The sequence below is a fragment of the Oncorhynchus kisutch genome, linkage group LG14, assembly GCF_002021735.2.
Source record: "Oncorhynchus kisutch isolate 150728-3 linkage group LG14, Okis_V2, whole genome shotgun sequence".
Taxonomy (NCBI): domain Eukaryota; kingdom Metazoa; phylum Chordata; class Actinopteri; order Salmoniformes; family Salmonidae; genus Oncorhynchus; species Oncorhynchus kisutch.
The window spans coordinates 34,994,812-35,011,287 of record NC_034187.2 but is presented as its reverse complement, the minus strand read 5'-3'; the positions used below and the strand labels follow the sequence as shown (position 1 = coordinate 35,011,287).

The window sequence follows — 16,476 nt, the reverse complement described above, 5'->3', positions numbered from 1 at the left end:
CAAAAGAGCAGAAAAGTAAATAAATAGAAACAGTATGGGGATGAGGTAGGTAAATTGGGTGGGCTATTTACCGGTGGACTATGTACAGCTGCAGTAATCGGTTAGCTGCTCACATAGCAGATGTTTAAAGTTGGTGAGGGAAATAAAAGTCTCCAACTTCAACGATTTTTGCAATTCATTCCAGTCACAGGCAGCAGAGAACTGGAAGGAAAGGCGGCCAAATGAGGTGTTGGCTTTAGGGATGATCAGTGAGATACACCTGCTGGAGTGGTGCTACGGGTGGGTGTTGCCATCGTGACCAGTGTACTGAGATAAGGCGGAGCTTTACCTAGCATGGACTTGTAGATGACCTGGAGCCAGTGGGTCTGGCGACGAATATGTAGCGAGGGCCAGCCGACTGGAGCATACAGGTCGCAGTGGTGGGTGGTATAAGGTGCTTTAGTAACAAAGCGGATGGCACTGTGATAAACTGCATCCAGTTTGCTGAGTAGAGTGTTGGAAGCCATTTTGTAGATGACATCGCCAAAGTCGAGGATCGGTAGGATAGTCAGTTTTACTAGGGTAAGTTTGGCTGCGTGAGTGAAGGAGGCTTTGTTGCGAAATAGAAAGCCGATTCTAGATTTGATTTTGGATTTGAGATGTTTGATATGAGTCTGGAAGGAGAGTTTACAGTCTAGCCAGACACCTAGGTACTTATAGATGTCCACATATTCTAGGTCGGAACCATCCAGGGTGGTGATGCTTGTCGGGCATGCGGGTGCAGGCACCGAAAGTTTGAAAAGCATGCATTTGGTTTTACTAGCGCTTCAGAGCAGTTGGAGGCCGCGGAAGGAGTGTTGTATGGCATTGAAGCTCGTTTGGAGGTTAGATAGCATAGTGTCCAAGGAAGGGTCAGAAGTATACAGAATGGTGTCGTCTGCGTAGAGGTGGATCAGGGAATCGCCCGCAGCAAGAGCAACATCATTGATATATACAGAGAAAAGAGTCGGCCCGAGAATTGAACCCTGTGGCACCCCCATAGAGACTGCCAGAGGACCGGACAACATGCTCTCCGATTGACACACTGAACTCTGTCTGCAAAGTAGTTGGTGAACCAGGCAAGGCAGTCATTAGAAAAACTGAGGCTATTGAGTCTGCCGATAAGAATATGGTGATTGACAGAGTCGAAAGCATTGGCCAGGTCGATGAAGACGGCTGCACAGTACTGTCTTTTATCGATGGCTGTTGTGATATCGTTTAGTACCTTGAGCTCGGCTGAGGTGCACCCGTGACCGGCTCGGAAACCAGATTGCACAGCGGAGAAGGTACGGTGGGATTCGAGATGGTCAGTGATCTGTTTGTTGACTTGGCTTTCGAAGACCTTAGATAGGCAGGGCAGGATGGATATAGGTCTGTAACAGTTTGGGTCCAGGGTGTCTCCCCCTTTGAAGAGGGGGATGACCGCAGCAGCTTTCCAGTCCTTGGGGATCTCAGACGATATGAAAGAGAGTTTGAACCTACGTGGAGAGCTTGAAAATTCAAGCTACTTGGGTGCTGCCATAGAATTCCTTTAGAAGTGCCCATCCAAGAAGGCTCAAGGTCATTGGACACAATATCACATTATATCTACTGTAGCTTTGATTGGACAGATCATGTCAACATCATACTTTCAGAATCTTAGCTAGCAAGCTAGCAGTCACCATTATGAATCAAGCCGACAATCTACTGGCAAATCCTTTTCAATCCTTGTCATATGAAGATAAATTATGAAGATAAATTATAGAGAAAACATATCAGTGCTTATCGGCCGTTGCACATAAACATTACACAACAAGTTGGAAATCTTATATTCAACAATGAGTGTTTTGGAAGGAATTAGCGGCTGACTGCAAGCAAGCATTAGAGTGGGTGTGTGGGTGTGTGGTCCAAGTCTGGGTTTAAGGGTCTCTTTTCCAAGCTTAAATGGGTAAACATTCAACATTGGCCATCCTGTCAATCCAGCATGATTTCTGCCGCATTCAAAACAACTGGAAACTCGGAACTGGGAAATCTCAGACTTCAGTGAGTTCAAGACAACTGGGAACTCTGTAAAAAATGAGCTCCAACTGGGAAAATACGTTTTGAATGGTTATCCAACTCGGAATTCCAAGTTGGGAATTTGGGCCTCTTTCTTGAGCTCTGACCTGAAGATCACTGACGTCATGATTCAAAGTAATTTTTTCAGAGTTGCCAATTGTCTTGAAAGCACCATAAATCCAGAGAATCCCAGACTTTGACCACAAAGTTTGATGACAAAACTTGCCCATGACTTCCTGTTCAAGTGAGCACAGCACAACAAGGCGAGTCCAAAAATGTATTGTATGCTGCTGCATAAATTATGTAATATACCAGGGAGATATGTATACTATAGCTAAGAGAGTAATTCTAAGTGTATGTTGTGTAGTAAGCTGTTAGTAGCCCATGTGCCTCACCCTAATAATTTGGTCCCTATTCCCCTCATAACGTAGCCTAACGTTCTGACTTGGTGGTGCACATATAGCCTGTTTTAGAGAAATGTCATCAAATATTGTAAGAGCTTTCATTGTCTGCTATTATACCCCCTTTATTTATCCTACGTTTCTGACTTGGTGTACAGAGATAATACTGTAGGAATGGCCCATGTTCTGAATTCTGTCGCTGTACATTTCAAAAGTGCTGAACAAATAGTGATATAGACTACATCCGTCCTAGCTCGCTCATTAATGTCTTCATCGAAATTATAGATTGCCTCTTTCCGCTCGTCGTCCCTTTATGCCATGGTTTGTACATCTCAATTGTCACGATTAAACACATTTGTTCAAGAAAGTCAGCCATATCAGCTATGTTTTTTTAAAGGCAGTAAATGAGGCTAAATGAACTGTTTTGCTGCCAGACAAGGCTCTGCTGATAGCCAGGTGTAGCAATGGTAAGGGGTTGGGAATGCTGTTGGGACTATGGTTGCCCTAACAGTTTGTGAGCATTTGTGAACATTTTATTGCAATACAGAGTGGGAAATTGACTGTGCGTTTGGACAATTAATAGACACTGCAAAGTCTACAAAGAGAGTGCACAATTTTTCTGGTTATGAGGTTGGGAGATAGCGAACCTATCTAGCTAGCTAGATAAAGTCAAATTAATGAAATTGCTAGGTGGATAGTATTGCAGAGAAACAACAAAACATTTTGGTTAGATTTTTTGATTAAGAAGGAATCAATAGGCTACATAACTTAATCAAATGAATTTACAACATACCTCCTGCGAGTCCTTGCCTGGTAATCGTTGCCTGGTCCAGTCAGTGTGCCCACTCCGCAAAATACCACTGACAGATCTTTTCTATAAATAATTACGATAGAATGTGGGCTAAAAATGAAGTTTAGTGATTAATTTAACATCTGAAAAATAATACAAAATTGACAAATCTGAGGGGGCACATACCCTTGTGCCCCATATGGGCATGATGCCACTGTCCACGCTAGCCACTGGGAGGATGCTCTTGTGCATCCTCTGCTGAAGTAGGTAATTAATGGGAGGAGGACACTCATTTGTTCACCTACAATCATTGACACTATCCTAGACCCCTCAACTACTTAGTGGTTTACGAGTTACGGAGGAGAGGAGGACGGAGGAGTCAAGGAGAGAATGGCATAGCTGCGGGAAGATGTTTTGAGTAGGGCGTGCTGACTGAAAAAAAATCACCTTGATAATAAAGTTACTACTTTTCCAATATTTCTCTATTTTCTTTCTCTGCATTGTTGGGAATGGCCCGTAAGTTAGCATTTCACTGTTAGCTTACACTTGTTGTTTACGAAGCATGTGATGAATAAAATTGGATTTGATTTCAACTCCATCTCCACCGCAGCACCAGCACCCCTACTTCCTGTGGCTATGGACGATGGGCTTTAGACCAATAGAGAATCTCCCAATGCCAACCATAAGAACACAGTGATAGACATTTTAAATGCTACTGCTCTTTCACCATTTCAGCTACAAACATTAAAACAACTTCAACATTTTCAAAACTTTATAAATGACAACTATTTACATTTTCATGAATTACCATAAATAACCCACCAACAGTAATATTATAGGCCTAACTCTAGAACCATTCAAGCTAGAGACACCCAACCAACTTTCACCTGTTCCAGCTATCCTTTCTATCAACCATATTACTTCAAGACAAGCTAGCAAGCACACATATTTTCTTTAGGATATGTAATTTTCGAGTATTCAGTTGACCTTAGTCACCGCAGGTGAATTATAGCTTCCATGTAAGACCACTACTACGGACGGGGAATGGACATATGAACCGAATTGCGTTGTGGTTAAAAGCTTATATTTACCGCATGAGGTCGCTATAAGAGCTGCTTATCTGTAAAACTTTTCTTTGCCATTTACCAGGCAAAATATCCCCATAAATATATTTTGAACAACATAAACTAGACTAACTGTATAATTATTATTGTTCGAAAAATGTCCCCATCGTGCTCATGGAATCAACCTTCTCTGAAGAGGAAGGTAGAGAGAATAATTGTCTCAAACTCTTCAAATTGTAAACCAGTGAATTCATATCAAAAGACAATGATTATAAACACAAAGGCTATTTGTATTGCTGACAGTCACACCCCAAAAACGTATAAGAAGAGGTCTCAGAGGTGTCGTTTCTGGGATGTTTCTGATAAACTGTAGGTTTCCATTTGATTGGAAGGCTGAACAGGTGGTTTGGGAGATGAGCAGTGTTGCCCAACGTCACAATCGGTGGTGGTATAAATTCCCCCGGGTTTGTCCTCCAGTCATTTATCTTGAGAAAAGCCTGAGGTAGGATAGCTACATTACGCGCAATTGTTGTTGTTAAGAAACCGATAACAAGATGACTAAAATGTTGATGGCTTACATTGGATTTCTTCTCCTTGCCATGCATTTTTCATCACAGGTAGACCTTTTCTTCTAATTTACTTTTTTACCATGTTTTGTTTCAGATTAACCCAGATTTTAATTAGACTACCCATTCTGGAGAGCAAATGTATTTCAACAGGACCGGTTCAACTTTCATTGTGGCTTATTAATCAGGCATTTGTTACCATAAATGTATGATTTTCGACATTGACAATCGAATGATGGCGTGTATAATTGACCTCAGATGTTTTCAGTCAGTATGATTGACAACATGTTGGCAAAATCTAGTGTGCCAGCGCTATGTGGAACGGTGACGCCTCTTCAGATAGGTTACTGAGTCGTTGATCTAAAGTTACCACGTCATGCGTAGGCTGGCTAATTGTAATTTAAGCGCGACGGTATTTTTAAAAATCCTACCCTGCGCAATTAAAATGCAGGACGTTGCCCATTATCCTATAGGCTATGGAAACCGTTGTCCACAAGGTGATGGCACTTACAACATGTCTTAATTAAGGTGCACATTGTTGGGCTATATTTCCATAGAGCTATTGTGTTTTTACTGCCTAGGCTACTCCGTGTGCCTAGCTGAACGTTTACCCTTTGAAAAATTAGTCGTACGAAAGTGAAGTCTTATTGATAATTGTCCCGATTCGTCAAATGTTTCAGGTTTACCTGTTTCACATGTGACAAGCCCCTCTGCTCTCCCGTTTTAGGTCCACGCGCAAAACACTACCACACAGTCCCCTGCCATGAATGCTACGACCAGAGCTGGCGGTGCGAGTTCCAACATGACCAAGATGCCCGATGTCACCAAGAACAACATTCCCAAAGGAGCCAGTGCATCCTTGCAGTCCAGCTCGGTTGCGCTCATCATACCCATCATGGTGGGGGGATCACTACAGGGGTGCTTCTAGAGGGATGTTGCGCAGTGAATCGACACCGGCAAGACTTGAACATCAGCGGCCGAGATGGGGCAAACATTTTTACTAAGAGCACATTTTGTATATACTTTTCAGAAAGGCAGTCATGTGCGCTCCTAACCGAAGAGATTCGGTGGAGTTCCGTGCTGGACGAGAACTCATTTCTACTTCACTGATGGGAGTTGTTATTTGCCCTCACACCTTCAAACCAGTAGGCCTTCACACCTCGCACACTGGCCCCATGCCCATAGGCCGAACTGTACGGTCCTCTCCATGGAGGCAGTCCATGATGAGTATGTACTGTACGGAACTCTGCTCTTTGAACCGTTTGGTCCCGCTGTTCCTGTGTAGACACCAGGGGGTAGTTTAGTAATTTGTTAAGAAGTTAACATATCTAAAGAAATGTTGGTTGAGGCACTTTGAAAATAAGGTATAAATGAATGTGGCACAGGCTTGATGTACACTTGTGATTTATTTCTAGAATATGGCATTGTATGGGTTAGCATGTGAGATTTAATTGTATAAATCATGATGTGATATGCTTAGATTTGTTTTTAAGGCCAGGTTCAATTAACCTTTAAAATGTAGGATACTTGTGACAATTTTCTTGTATAATAAAAATATTTTAACATGTTTCTTCTCCTGTCTCTAAATTCTAAAGCTTGACCTGACAAGTAATTTGCTCTGTTCCACTTGTGTCCAGCCCCTTTATTGATCACATGGCTAAACCCAGGGATTTCCTTAACGTAGACTAGGTGTGATGTGCCACAAATTAAATCCTTATTTTAGAATGGGGTATAGGAATGTTCACCTTCGGCCAGTTGTAGCATTTATGCTATGTCAACTAGGACCTTTCTTGCATTCCTTGTGGCCAAAACAGTTCAGTTTCCTGACAGTTGACTCACTTGCAGGCTGCTTTAATTAGATTTACTTTACCCTAGCTACATTGACCTGTGACCAGTCCATTTACTAACTAGCCTACAAAGATGTTCAGGGGAAGGCTGGCAATAAAGTATATATTTGAACTAACACTAGTTTCTGGACACTGGGTCTGGTTGGTTGGCTCTCAGCCAAAGGGATGCAAAACTTTTTAGACTGACACCTTACACACAGGCAGATGTGGTGGATTGAGATGCATTCAATGCAACAACATCTTAAACTGAGTTTGGGAATTTAATACTAATTGACCTCAATGGGTTTGAAACAATGCTGTAGATTGGTCATGTTCAATTAGTTTTTTGGGCTTGTATGTTTGGCATTAATGTGTCAGTTTGTAAAAAAACATTTTAAATAAGCTGCATACAGAGTCTCTTTTGCTTTCTTAAGGCAGATCCAAAACGCAGGTGTTTCAGCCTAGCTCAGTGCTTTTGTGGTGGGGTAGCCAGCGGAAATATGTAGTGCGTGTCGGTAATGTTCTCTAGTTGCACCATGATTATCCCTGTTCTGTCACTTGTGGGGAGGAGAGACCTTGAAAATTAAAGCACCTTTGGTGCTGCCATAGTTACATTAGAAGTGTCCATCCGAGAAGGCTCAAGGTCATTGGCCACGGATAACGTGATTTTACATAATTTTATCTACAGTAGCTTTGATTGGAATGTCAACATACTTTCATCTGATCTAGCAGTCATGAATCAAGTCGACAATCTACTGGCAAATCCTTTCTAATCCTTGTCAAATTAAGAGAAATGATAGTGCATCGGTGCTCATTGGACATAAATATTACACAATTTAGGCAGCCACAATTGGTGGCTGACAATACTTTTTTGCCCCACTGTACTTCCTTCCTAGTAAAACGATACGAGGGGAAAAAGTCAGTCAAATCAAAGTTTATTTGTCACGTGCCCCAAAAACAACAGGTGTAGTAGACCTTACAGTGAAATGCTTACTTACAGTTTCTAACCAATAGTGCATTTTGTAAGTAAAAAAAGGTATTAGGTGAACAATAGATTAGTAAAGAAATAAAAACATCAGTAAAAAAAGACAGTGGAAAAAAACAGTAGTGAGGCTATAGGCTATACACAGTAGCGAGGCTATAGGCTATATATAGTAGCGAGGCTATATACAGGCACTGGTTAGTCAGGCTAATTGAGGTAGTATGTACATGTAGGTATGGTTAAAGTGACTATGCATATGATAAAAAGAGGGGGTGGTGGGACACGGGACACAATGCAGATAGTCCAGGTAGCCAATGTGTGGGAGCACTGGTTAGTCGGGCTAATTGAGGTAGTATGTACATTAATGTATAGTTAAAGTGACTATGCATATATAATAGACAGAGAGTAGCAGCAGCATAAAAGAGGGGTCGGGGGACACACACAATGCAAATAGTCCGGGTAGCCGTTTGATTACCTGTTCAGGAGTCTTATGGCTTGGGGGTAAAAACTGTTGAGAAGCCTTTTGGTCCAGACTTGGTGCTCTGGTACCGCTTGCCATGCGGCAGTAGGAATTTCTCTCTATGACTGGGGTGGCTGGGGTCTTTGACCATTTTTAGGGCCTTCCTCTGACACCGCCTGGTGTAGAGGTCCTGGATGGCAGGCAGCTTAGCCCCAGTGATGTACTGGGCCGTACGCCCTACCCTCTGTGGTGCCTTGTGGTCGGAGGCCGAGCATTTGCAGTACCAGGCAATGATGCTCTCGATGTTGCAGCTGTAGACCCTTTTGAGGATCTGAGGGCCCATGCCAAATCTTTATAGTTTCCTCAGGGGGAATAGGTTTTGCCGTGCCCTCTTCACGACTGTCTTGGTGTGTTTGGATCATTCTAGTTTGTTGGTGATGTGGACACCAAGGAACTTGGAGCTCTCAACCTGCTCCACCACAGCCCCGTCGATGAGAATGAGGGCGTGCTCGGTTCTCCTTTTGCTGTTGAACGCTGAGCTGGAGTCAATGAATAGCATTCTCACATAGGTGTTCCTTTTGTCCAGGTGGGAAAGGACAGTGTGGAATGCAATAGAGATTGCACCATCTGTGGATCTGTTTGGGCGGTATGCAAATTGGAGTGGGTCTAGGGTTCCTGGGATAATGGTGTTGATGTGAGCCATTACCAGCCTTTCAAAGCACTTCATGGCTACGGACGTGAGTGCTACGGGTCTGTAGTCATTAGAGCAAGTTGCTTTCGTGTTCTTGGGCACTGGGACTATGGTGGTCTGCTTGAAACATGTTGGTATTACAGACTCAATCAGGGGCATGTTGAAAATGTCCGTGAAGACACCTGTCAGTTGGTCAGCACATGCCCGGAGCACACGTCCTGGTAATCAAATCAAATCAAATTTATTTATATAGCCCTTCGTACATCAGCTGATATCTCAAAGTGCTGTACAGAAACCCAGCCTAAAACCCCAAACAGCAAGCAATGCAGGTGCAGAAGCACGGTGGCTAGGAAAAACTCCCTAGAAAGGCCAAAACCTAGGAAGAAACCTAGAGAGGAACCAGGCTATGTGGGGTGGCCAGTCCTCTTCTGGCTGTGCCGGGTGGAGATTATAACAGTATAATGGCCAAGATGTTCAAATGTTCATAAATGACCAGCATGGTCGAATAATAATAAGGCAGAACAGTTGAAACTGGAGCAGCAGCACAGTCAGGTGGAAGTTGAAACTGGAACAGCAGCATGGCCAGGTGGACTGGGGACAGCAAGGAGTCATCATGTCAGGTAGTCCTGGGGCATGGTCCTAGGGCTCAGGTCAGTTGAAACTGGAACAGCAGCATGGCCAGGTGGACTGGGGACAGCAAGGATTCATCATGTCAGGTAGTCCTGGGGCATGGTCCTAGGGCTCAGGTCCTTCCGAGAGAGAGAAAGAAAGAGAGAAGGAGAGAATTAGAGAACGCACACTTAGATTCACACAGGACACCGAATAGGACAGGAGAAGTACTCCAGATATAACAAACTGACCCCAGCCCCCCGACACATAAACTACTGCAACATAAATACTGGAGGCTGAGACAGGAGGGGTCAGGAGACACTGTGGCCCCATCCGAGGACACCCCCGGACAGGGCCAAACAGGAAGGATATACGCTATACGTAATCCGTAATCCGTAATCCGTCTGGCCCAGCAGCCTTGGTAATGTTGACCTGTTCAAAGGTCTTACTCACGTCGGCCATGGAGAGCGTGATCACACAGTCGTCCGGAACAGCTGATGCTCTCATGCATGCCTCAGTGTTGCTTGCCTCGAAACGAGCATAGAATTGATTTAGCTCATCTGGTAGGCTCGTGTCACTGGGCAGCTTGTGGCTGTGCTTCCCTTTATAGTCTATAATAGTTTGCAAGCCCTGTCACATAAAACGAGCGTCGGAGCCGGTGTAGTACAATTCAATCTTAGCCCTGTATTGATGCTTTGCCTGTTTGATGGTTCGTCGGTGGGCATAGCAGGATTTCTCATAAGCTTCCGGGTTAGAGTCCCGCACCTTGAAAGCGGCAGCTCTAGCCTTTAGCTCAGTGCGAATGTTGCCTATCATCCATGGCTTCGGGTTGGGGTATGTACGTACAGTCACTGTGGTGATGACGTCCTCAATGTACTTATTGATAAACCCAGTGACTGATGTGGTGTACTCCTCAATGCCATCGGAAAAATCCCAGAACATGTTCCAGTCTGTGATAGCAAAACAGTCCTGTAGTTTAACATCAGCTTCATCTGACCAATTTCTTTATAGACCGAGTCACTGGTGCTTCCTGCTTTAATGTTTGCTTGCAAGCAGGAATCAGGAGGATATAATTGTGGTCATATTACCAAATGGAGGGGCGAGGGAGAGCTTTGTATGTGTCTCTGTGTGTGGAGTACTGGTGATCTAGATTTTTTTCTCTCTGGTTGCACATTTAACATGTTGATAGAAATTAGGCAGAACTGATTTAAGTTTCCCTGCATTAAAGTCTCCGGCCACTAGGGGCGATGCCTCTGGGTGAGCGGTTTCCTGTTTGCTTATTTCCTTATACAGCTGACTGAGTGCGGTCTTAGTGCCAGCATCCGTCTACGGTGGTAAATAAACAACCAAGAAAAAAAAAAAGATGAAAACTCTCTTGGCAAATAGTGTGGTCTGCAGTTTATCATAAGGTACTGTAGGCCTCCCGGGTGGCACAGTGGTTAAGGGCGCTGTACTACAGCGCCAGCTGTGCCACCAGAGACTCTGGGTTCGCGCTCAGGCTCTGTCGTAACCGGCCGTGACCGGGAGGTCTGTGGGGCGACGCACAATTGGCTTAGCGTCGTCCGGGTTAGGGAGGGGTTGGCCGGTAGGGATGTCCTTGTCTCATCGCGCACCAGCGACTCCTGTGGCGGGCTGGGCGCAGTGCGCGCTAACACAAGGTTGCCAGGTGCACAGTGTTTCCTCCGACACATTGGTGCGGCTGGCTTCCGGGTTGGATGCGTGCTGTGTTAAGAAGCAGTGCGGCTTGGTTGGGTTGTGTATCGGAGGACGCATGACTTTCAACCTTGGTCTCTCCCGAGCCCGTAAGGGAGTTGTAGCGATGAGACAAGATAGTAGCTCCTAAAAAAACAAATGGATACCACGAAATTGGGGAGAAAAATTCAACAACAAAAAAAGTACTGCAATCTAGAGACATCCATACATTTCGTGCACCAGCTGTTGTTTACAAATATGCACAGACCGCCGCCCCTCATTTTACCGGAGTGTGCTGTTCTATCTAGCCGGTGCAGCGTATATCCCGCTAGCCGAATATCAATGTCGCCATTCAGACACGATTCCGTGAAACATAAGATGTTACAGTTTTTTATGTCCCGTTGGTAGTATATTCGTGATTGTACCTCATCTAATTTAATGTCCAATGATTGCACTTTGGTAAGTAATATTGACGGTGATGGCAGTTTTCCCACTCGCATTCTGTGGATCCTTACGAGGCACTCCGCTCTGTGTCCTGTGTACTTGCGTCGAATCCTTTTATTTTAATTTTATTTTTTGATTAAGAAGGAATCAATAGGCTACATAACTTAATCAAATGAATTTACAACATACCTCCTGCGAGTCCTTGCCTGGTAATCGTTGCCTGGTCCAGTCAGTGTGCCCACTCCGCAAAATACCACTGACAGATCTTTTCTATAAATAATTACGATAGAATGTGGGCTAAAAATGAAGTTTAGTGATTAATTTAACATCTGAAAAATAATACAAAATTGACAAATCTGAGGGGGCACATACCCTTGTGCCCCATATGGGCATGATGCCACTGTCCACGCTAGCCACTGGGAGGATGCTCTTGTGCATCCTCTGCTGAAGTAGGTAATTAATGGGAGGAGGACACTCATTTGTTCACCTACAATCATTGACACTATCCTAGACCCCTCAACTACTTAGTGGTTTACGAGTTACGGAGGAGAGGAGGACGGAGGAGTCAAGGAGAGAATGGCATAGCTGCGGGAAGATGTTTTGAGTAGGGCGTGCTGACTGAAAAAAAATCACCTAGATAATAAAGTTACTACTTTTCCAATATTTCTCTATTTTCTTTCTCTGCATTGTTGGGAATGGCCCGTAAGTTAGCATTTCACTGTTAGCTTACACTTGTTGTTTACGAAGCATGTGATGAATAAAATTGGATTTGATTTCAACTCCATCTCCACCGCAGCACCAGCACCCCTACTTCCTGTGGCTATGGACGATGGGCTTTAGACCAATAGAGAATCTCCCAATGCCAACCATAAGAACACAGTGATAGACATTTTAAATGCTACTGCTCTTTCACCATTTCAGCTACAAACATTAAAACAACTTCAACATTTTCAAAACTTTATAAATGACAACTATTTACATTTTCATGAATTACCATAAATAACCCACCAACAGTAATATTATAGGCCTAACTCTAGAACCATTCAAGCTAGAGACACCCAACCAACTTTCACCTGTTCCAGCTATCCTTTCTATCAACCATATTACTTCAAGACAAGCTAGCAAGCACACATATTTTCTTTAGGATATGTAATTTTCGAGTATTCAGTTGACCTTAGTCACCGCAGGTGAATTATAGCTTCCATGTAAGACCACTACTACGGACGGGGAATGGACATATGAACCGAATTGCGTTGTGGTTAAAAGCTTATATTTACCGCATGAGGTCGCTATAAGAGCTGCTTATCTGTAAAACTTTTCTTTGCCATTTACCAGGCAAAATATCCCCATAAATATATTTTGAACAACATAAACTAGACTAACTGTATAATTATTATTGTTCGAAAAATGTCCCCATCGTGCTCATGGAATCAACCTTCTCTGAAGAGGAAGGTAGAGAGAATAATTGTCTCAAACTCTTCAAATTGTAAACCAGTGAATTCATATCAAAAGACAATGATTATAAACACAAAGGCTATTTGTATTGCTGACAGTCACACCCCAAAAACGTATAAGAAGAGGTCTCAGAGGTGTCGTTTCTGGGATGTTTCTGATAAACTGTAGGTTTCCATTTGATTGGAAGGCTGAACAGGTGGTTTGGGAGATGAGCAGTGTTGCCCAACGTCACAATCGGTGGTGGTATAAATTCCCCCGGGTTTGTCCTCCAGTCATTTATCTTGAGAAAAGCCTGAGGTAGGATAGCTACATTACGCGCAATTGTTGTTGTTAAGAAACCGATAACAAGATGACTAAAATGTTGATGGCTTACATTGGATTTCTTCTCCTTGCCATGCATTTTTCATCACAGGTAGACCTTTTCTTCTAATTTACTTTTTTACCATGTTTTGTTTCAGATTAACCCAGATTTTAATTAGACTACCCATTCTGGAGAGCAAATGTATTTCAACAGGACCGGTTCAACTTTCATTGTGGCTTATTAATCAGGCATTTGTTACCATAAATGTATGATTTTCGACATTGACAATCGAATGATGGCGTGTATAATTGACCTCAGATGTTTTCAGTCAGTATGATTGACAACATGTTGGCAAAATCTAGTGTGCCAGCGCTATGTGGAACGGTGACGCCTCTTCAGATAGGTTACTGAGTCGTTGATCTAAAGTTACCACGTCATGCGTAGGCTGGCTAATTGTAATTTAAGCGCGACGGTATTTTTAAAAATCCTACCCTGCGCAATTAAAATGCAGGACGTTGCCCATTATCCTATAGGCTATGGAAACCGTTGTCCACAAGGTGATGGCACTTACAACATGTCTTAATTAAGGTGCACATTGTTGGGCTATATTTCCATAGAGCTATTGTGTTTTTACTGCCTAGGCTACTCCGTGTGCCTAGCTGAACGTTTACCCTTTGAAAAATTAGTCGTACGAAAGTGAAGTCTTATTGATAATTGTCCCGATTCGTCAAATGTTTCAGGTTTACCTGTTTCACATGTGACAAGCCCCTCTGCTCTCCCGTTTTAGGTCCACGCGCAAAACACTACCACACAGTCCCCTGCCATGAATGCTACGACCAGAGCTGGCGGTGCGAGTTCCAACATGACCAAGATGCCCGATGTCACCAAGAACAACATTCCCAAAGGAGCCAGTGCATCCTTGCAGTCCAGCTCGGTTGCGCTCATCATACCCATCATGGTGGGGGGATCACTACAGGGGTGCTTCTAGAGGGATGTTGCGCAGTGAATCGACACCGGCAAGACTTGAACATCAGCGGCCGAGATGGGGCAAACATTTTTACTAAGAGCACATTTTGTATATACTTTTCAGAAAGGCAGTCATGTGCGCTCCTAACCGAAGAGATTCGGTGGAGTTCCGTGCTGGACGAGAACTCATTTCTACTTCACTGATGGGAGTTGTTATTTGCCCTCACACCTTCAAACCAGTAGGCCTTCACACCTCGCACACTGGCCCCATGCCCATAGGCCGAACTGTACGGTCCTCTCCATGGAGGCAGTCCATGATGAGTATGTACTGTACGGAACTCTGCTCTTTGAACCGTTTGGTCCCGCTGTTCCTGTGTAGACACCAGGGGGTAGTTTAGTAATTTGTTAAGAAGTTAACATATCTAAAGAAATGTTGGTTGAGGCACTTTGAAAATAAGGTATAAATGAATGTGGCACAGGCTTGATGTACACTTGTGATTTATTTCTAGAATATGGCATTGTATGGGTTAGCATGTGAGATTTAATTGTATAAATCATGATGTGATATGCTTAGATTTGTTTTTAAGGCCAGGTTCAATTAACCTTTAAAATGTAGGATACTTGTGACAATTTTCTTGTATAATAAAAATATTTTAACATGTTTCTTCTCCTGTCTCTAAATTCTAAAGCTTGACCTGACAAGTAATTTGCTCTGTTCCACTTGTGTCCAGCCCCTTTATTGATCACATGGCTAAACCCAGGGATTTCCTTAACGTAGACTAGGTGTGATGTGCCACAAATTAAATCCTTATTTTAGAATGGGGTATAGGAATGTTCACCTTCGGCCAGTTGTAGCATTTATGCTATGTCAACTAGGACCTTTCTTGCATTCCTTGTGGCCAAAACAGTTCAGTTTCCTGACAGTTGACTCACTTGCAGGCTGCTTTAATTAGATTTACTTTACCCTAGCTACATTGACCTGTGACCAGTCCATTTACTAACTAGCCTACAAAGATGTTCAGGGGAAGGCTGGCAATAAAGTATATATTTGAACTAACACTAGTTTCTGGACACTGGGTCTGGTTGGTTGGCTCTCAGCCAAAGGGATGCAAAACTTTTTAGACTGACACCTTACACACAGGCAGATGTGGTGGATTGAGATGCATTCAATGCAACAACATCTTAAACTGAGTTTGGGAATTTAATACTAATTGACCTCAATGGGTTTGAAACAATGCTGTAGATTGGTCATGTTCAATTAGTTTTTTGGGCTTGTATGTTTGGCATTAATGTCAGTTTGTAAAAAAACATTTTAAATAAGCTGCATACAGAGTCTCTTTTGCTTTCTTAAGGCAGATCCAAAACGCAGGTGTTTCAGCCTAGCTCAGTGCTTTTGTGGTGGGGTAGCCAGCGGAAATATGTAGTGCGTGTCGGTAATGTTCTCTAGTTGCACCATGATTATCCCTGTTCTGTCACTTGTGGGGAGGAGAGACCTTGAAAATTAAAGCACCTTTGGTGCTGCCATAGTTACATTAGAAGTGTCCATCCGAGAAGGCTCAAGGTCATTGGCCACGGATAACGTGATTTTACATAATTTTATCTACAGTAGCTTTGATTGGAATGTCAACATACTTTCATCTGATCTAGCAGTCATGAATCAAGTCGACAATCTACTGGCAAATCCTTTCTAATCCTTGTCAAATTAAGAGAAATGATAGTGCATCGGTGCTCATTGGACATAAATATTACACAATTTAGGCAGCCACAATTGGTGGCTGACAATACTTTTTTGCCCCACTGTACTTCCTTCCTAGTAAAACGATACGAGGGGAAAAAGTCAGTCAAATCAAAGTTTATTTGTCACGTGCCCCAAAAACAACAGGTGTAGTAGACCTTACAGTGAAATGCTTACTTACAGTTTCTAACCAATAGTGCATTTTGTAAGTAAAAAAAGGTATTAGGTGAACAATAGATTAGTAAAGAAATAAAAACATCAGTAAAAAAAGACAGTGGAAAAAAACAGTAGTGAGGCTATAGGCTATACACAGTAGCGAGGCTATAGGCTATATATAGTAGCGAGGCTATATACAGGCACTGGTTAGTCAGGCTAATTGAGGTAGTATGTACATGTAGGTATGGTTAAAGTGACTATGCATATGATAAAAAGAGGGGGT

The 16,476-nt window shown here is 43.1% G+C and overlaps 2 long non-coding RNA genes across 2 annotated transcripts; both read left to right on the top strand.

The window, feature by feature from the left end:
- The first annotated feature begins 4,665 nt into the window (after nt 1–4,665).
- On the top strand, nt 4,666–6,355 carry LOC116353370 (uncharacterized). The gene is made up of 2 exons (XR_004202777.1): nt 4,666–4,927; nt 5,604–6,355. It is a non-coding gene; the product is annotated as an uncharacterized LOC116353370 (long non-coding RNA).
- A 6,830-nt stretch (nt 6,356–13,185) lies between these two features.
- Nucleotides 13,186–14,875, top strand: LOC116353369 (uncharacterized). The gene is made up of 2 exons (XR_004202776.1): nt 13,186–13,447; nt 14,124–14,875. It is a non-coding gene; the product is annotated as an uncharacterized LOC116353369 (long non-coding RNA).
- Nucleotides 14,876–16,476: the final 1,601 nt, after the last annotated feature.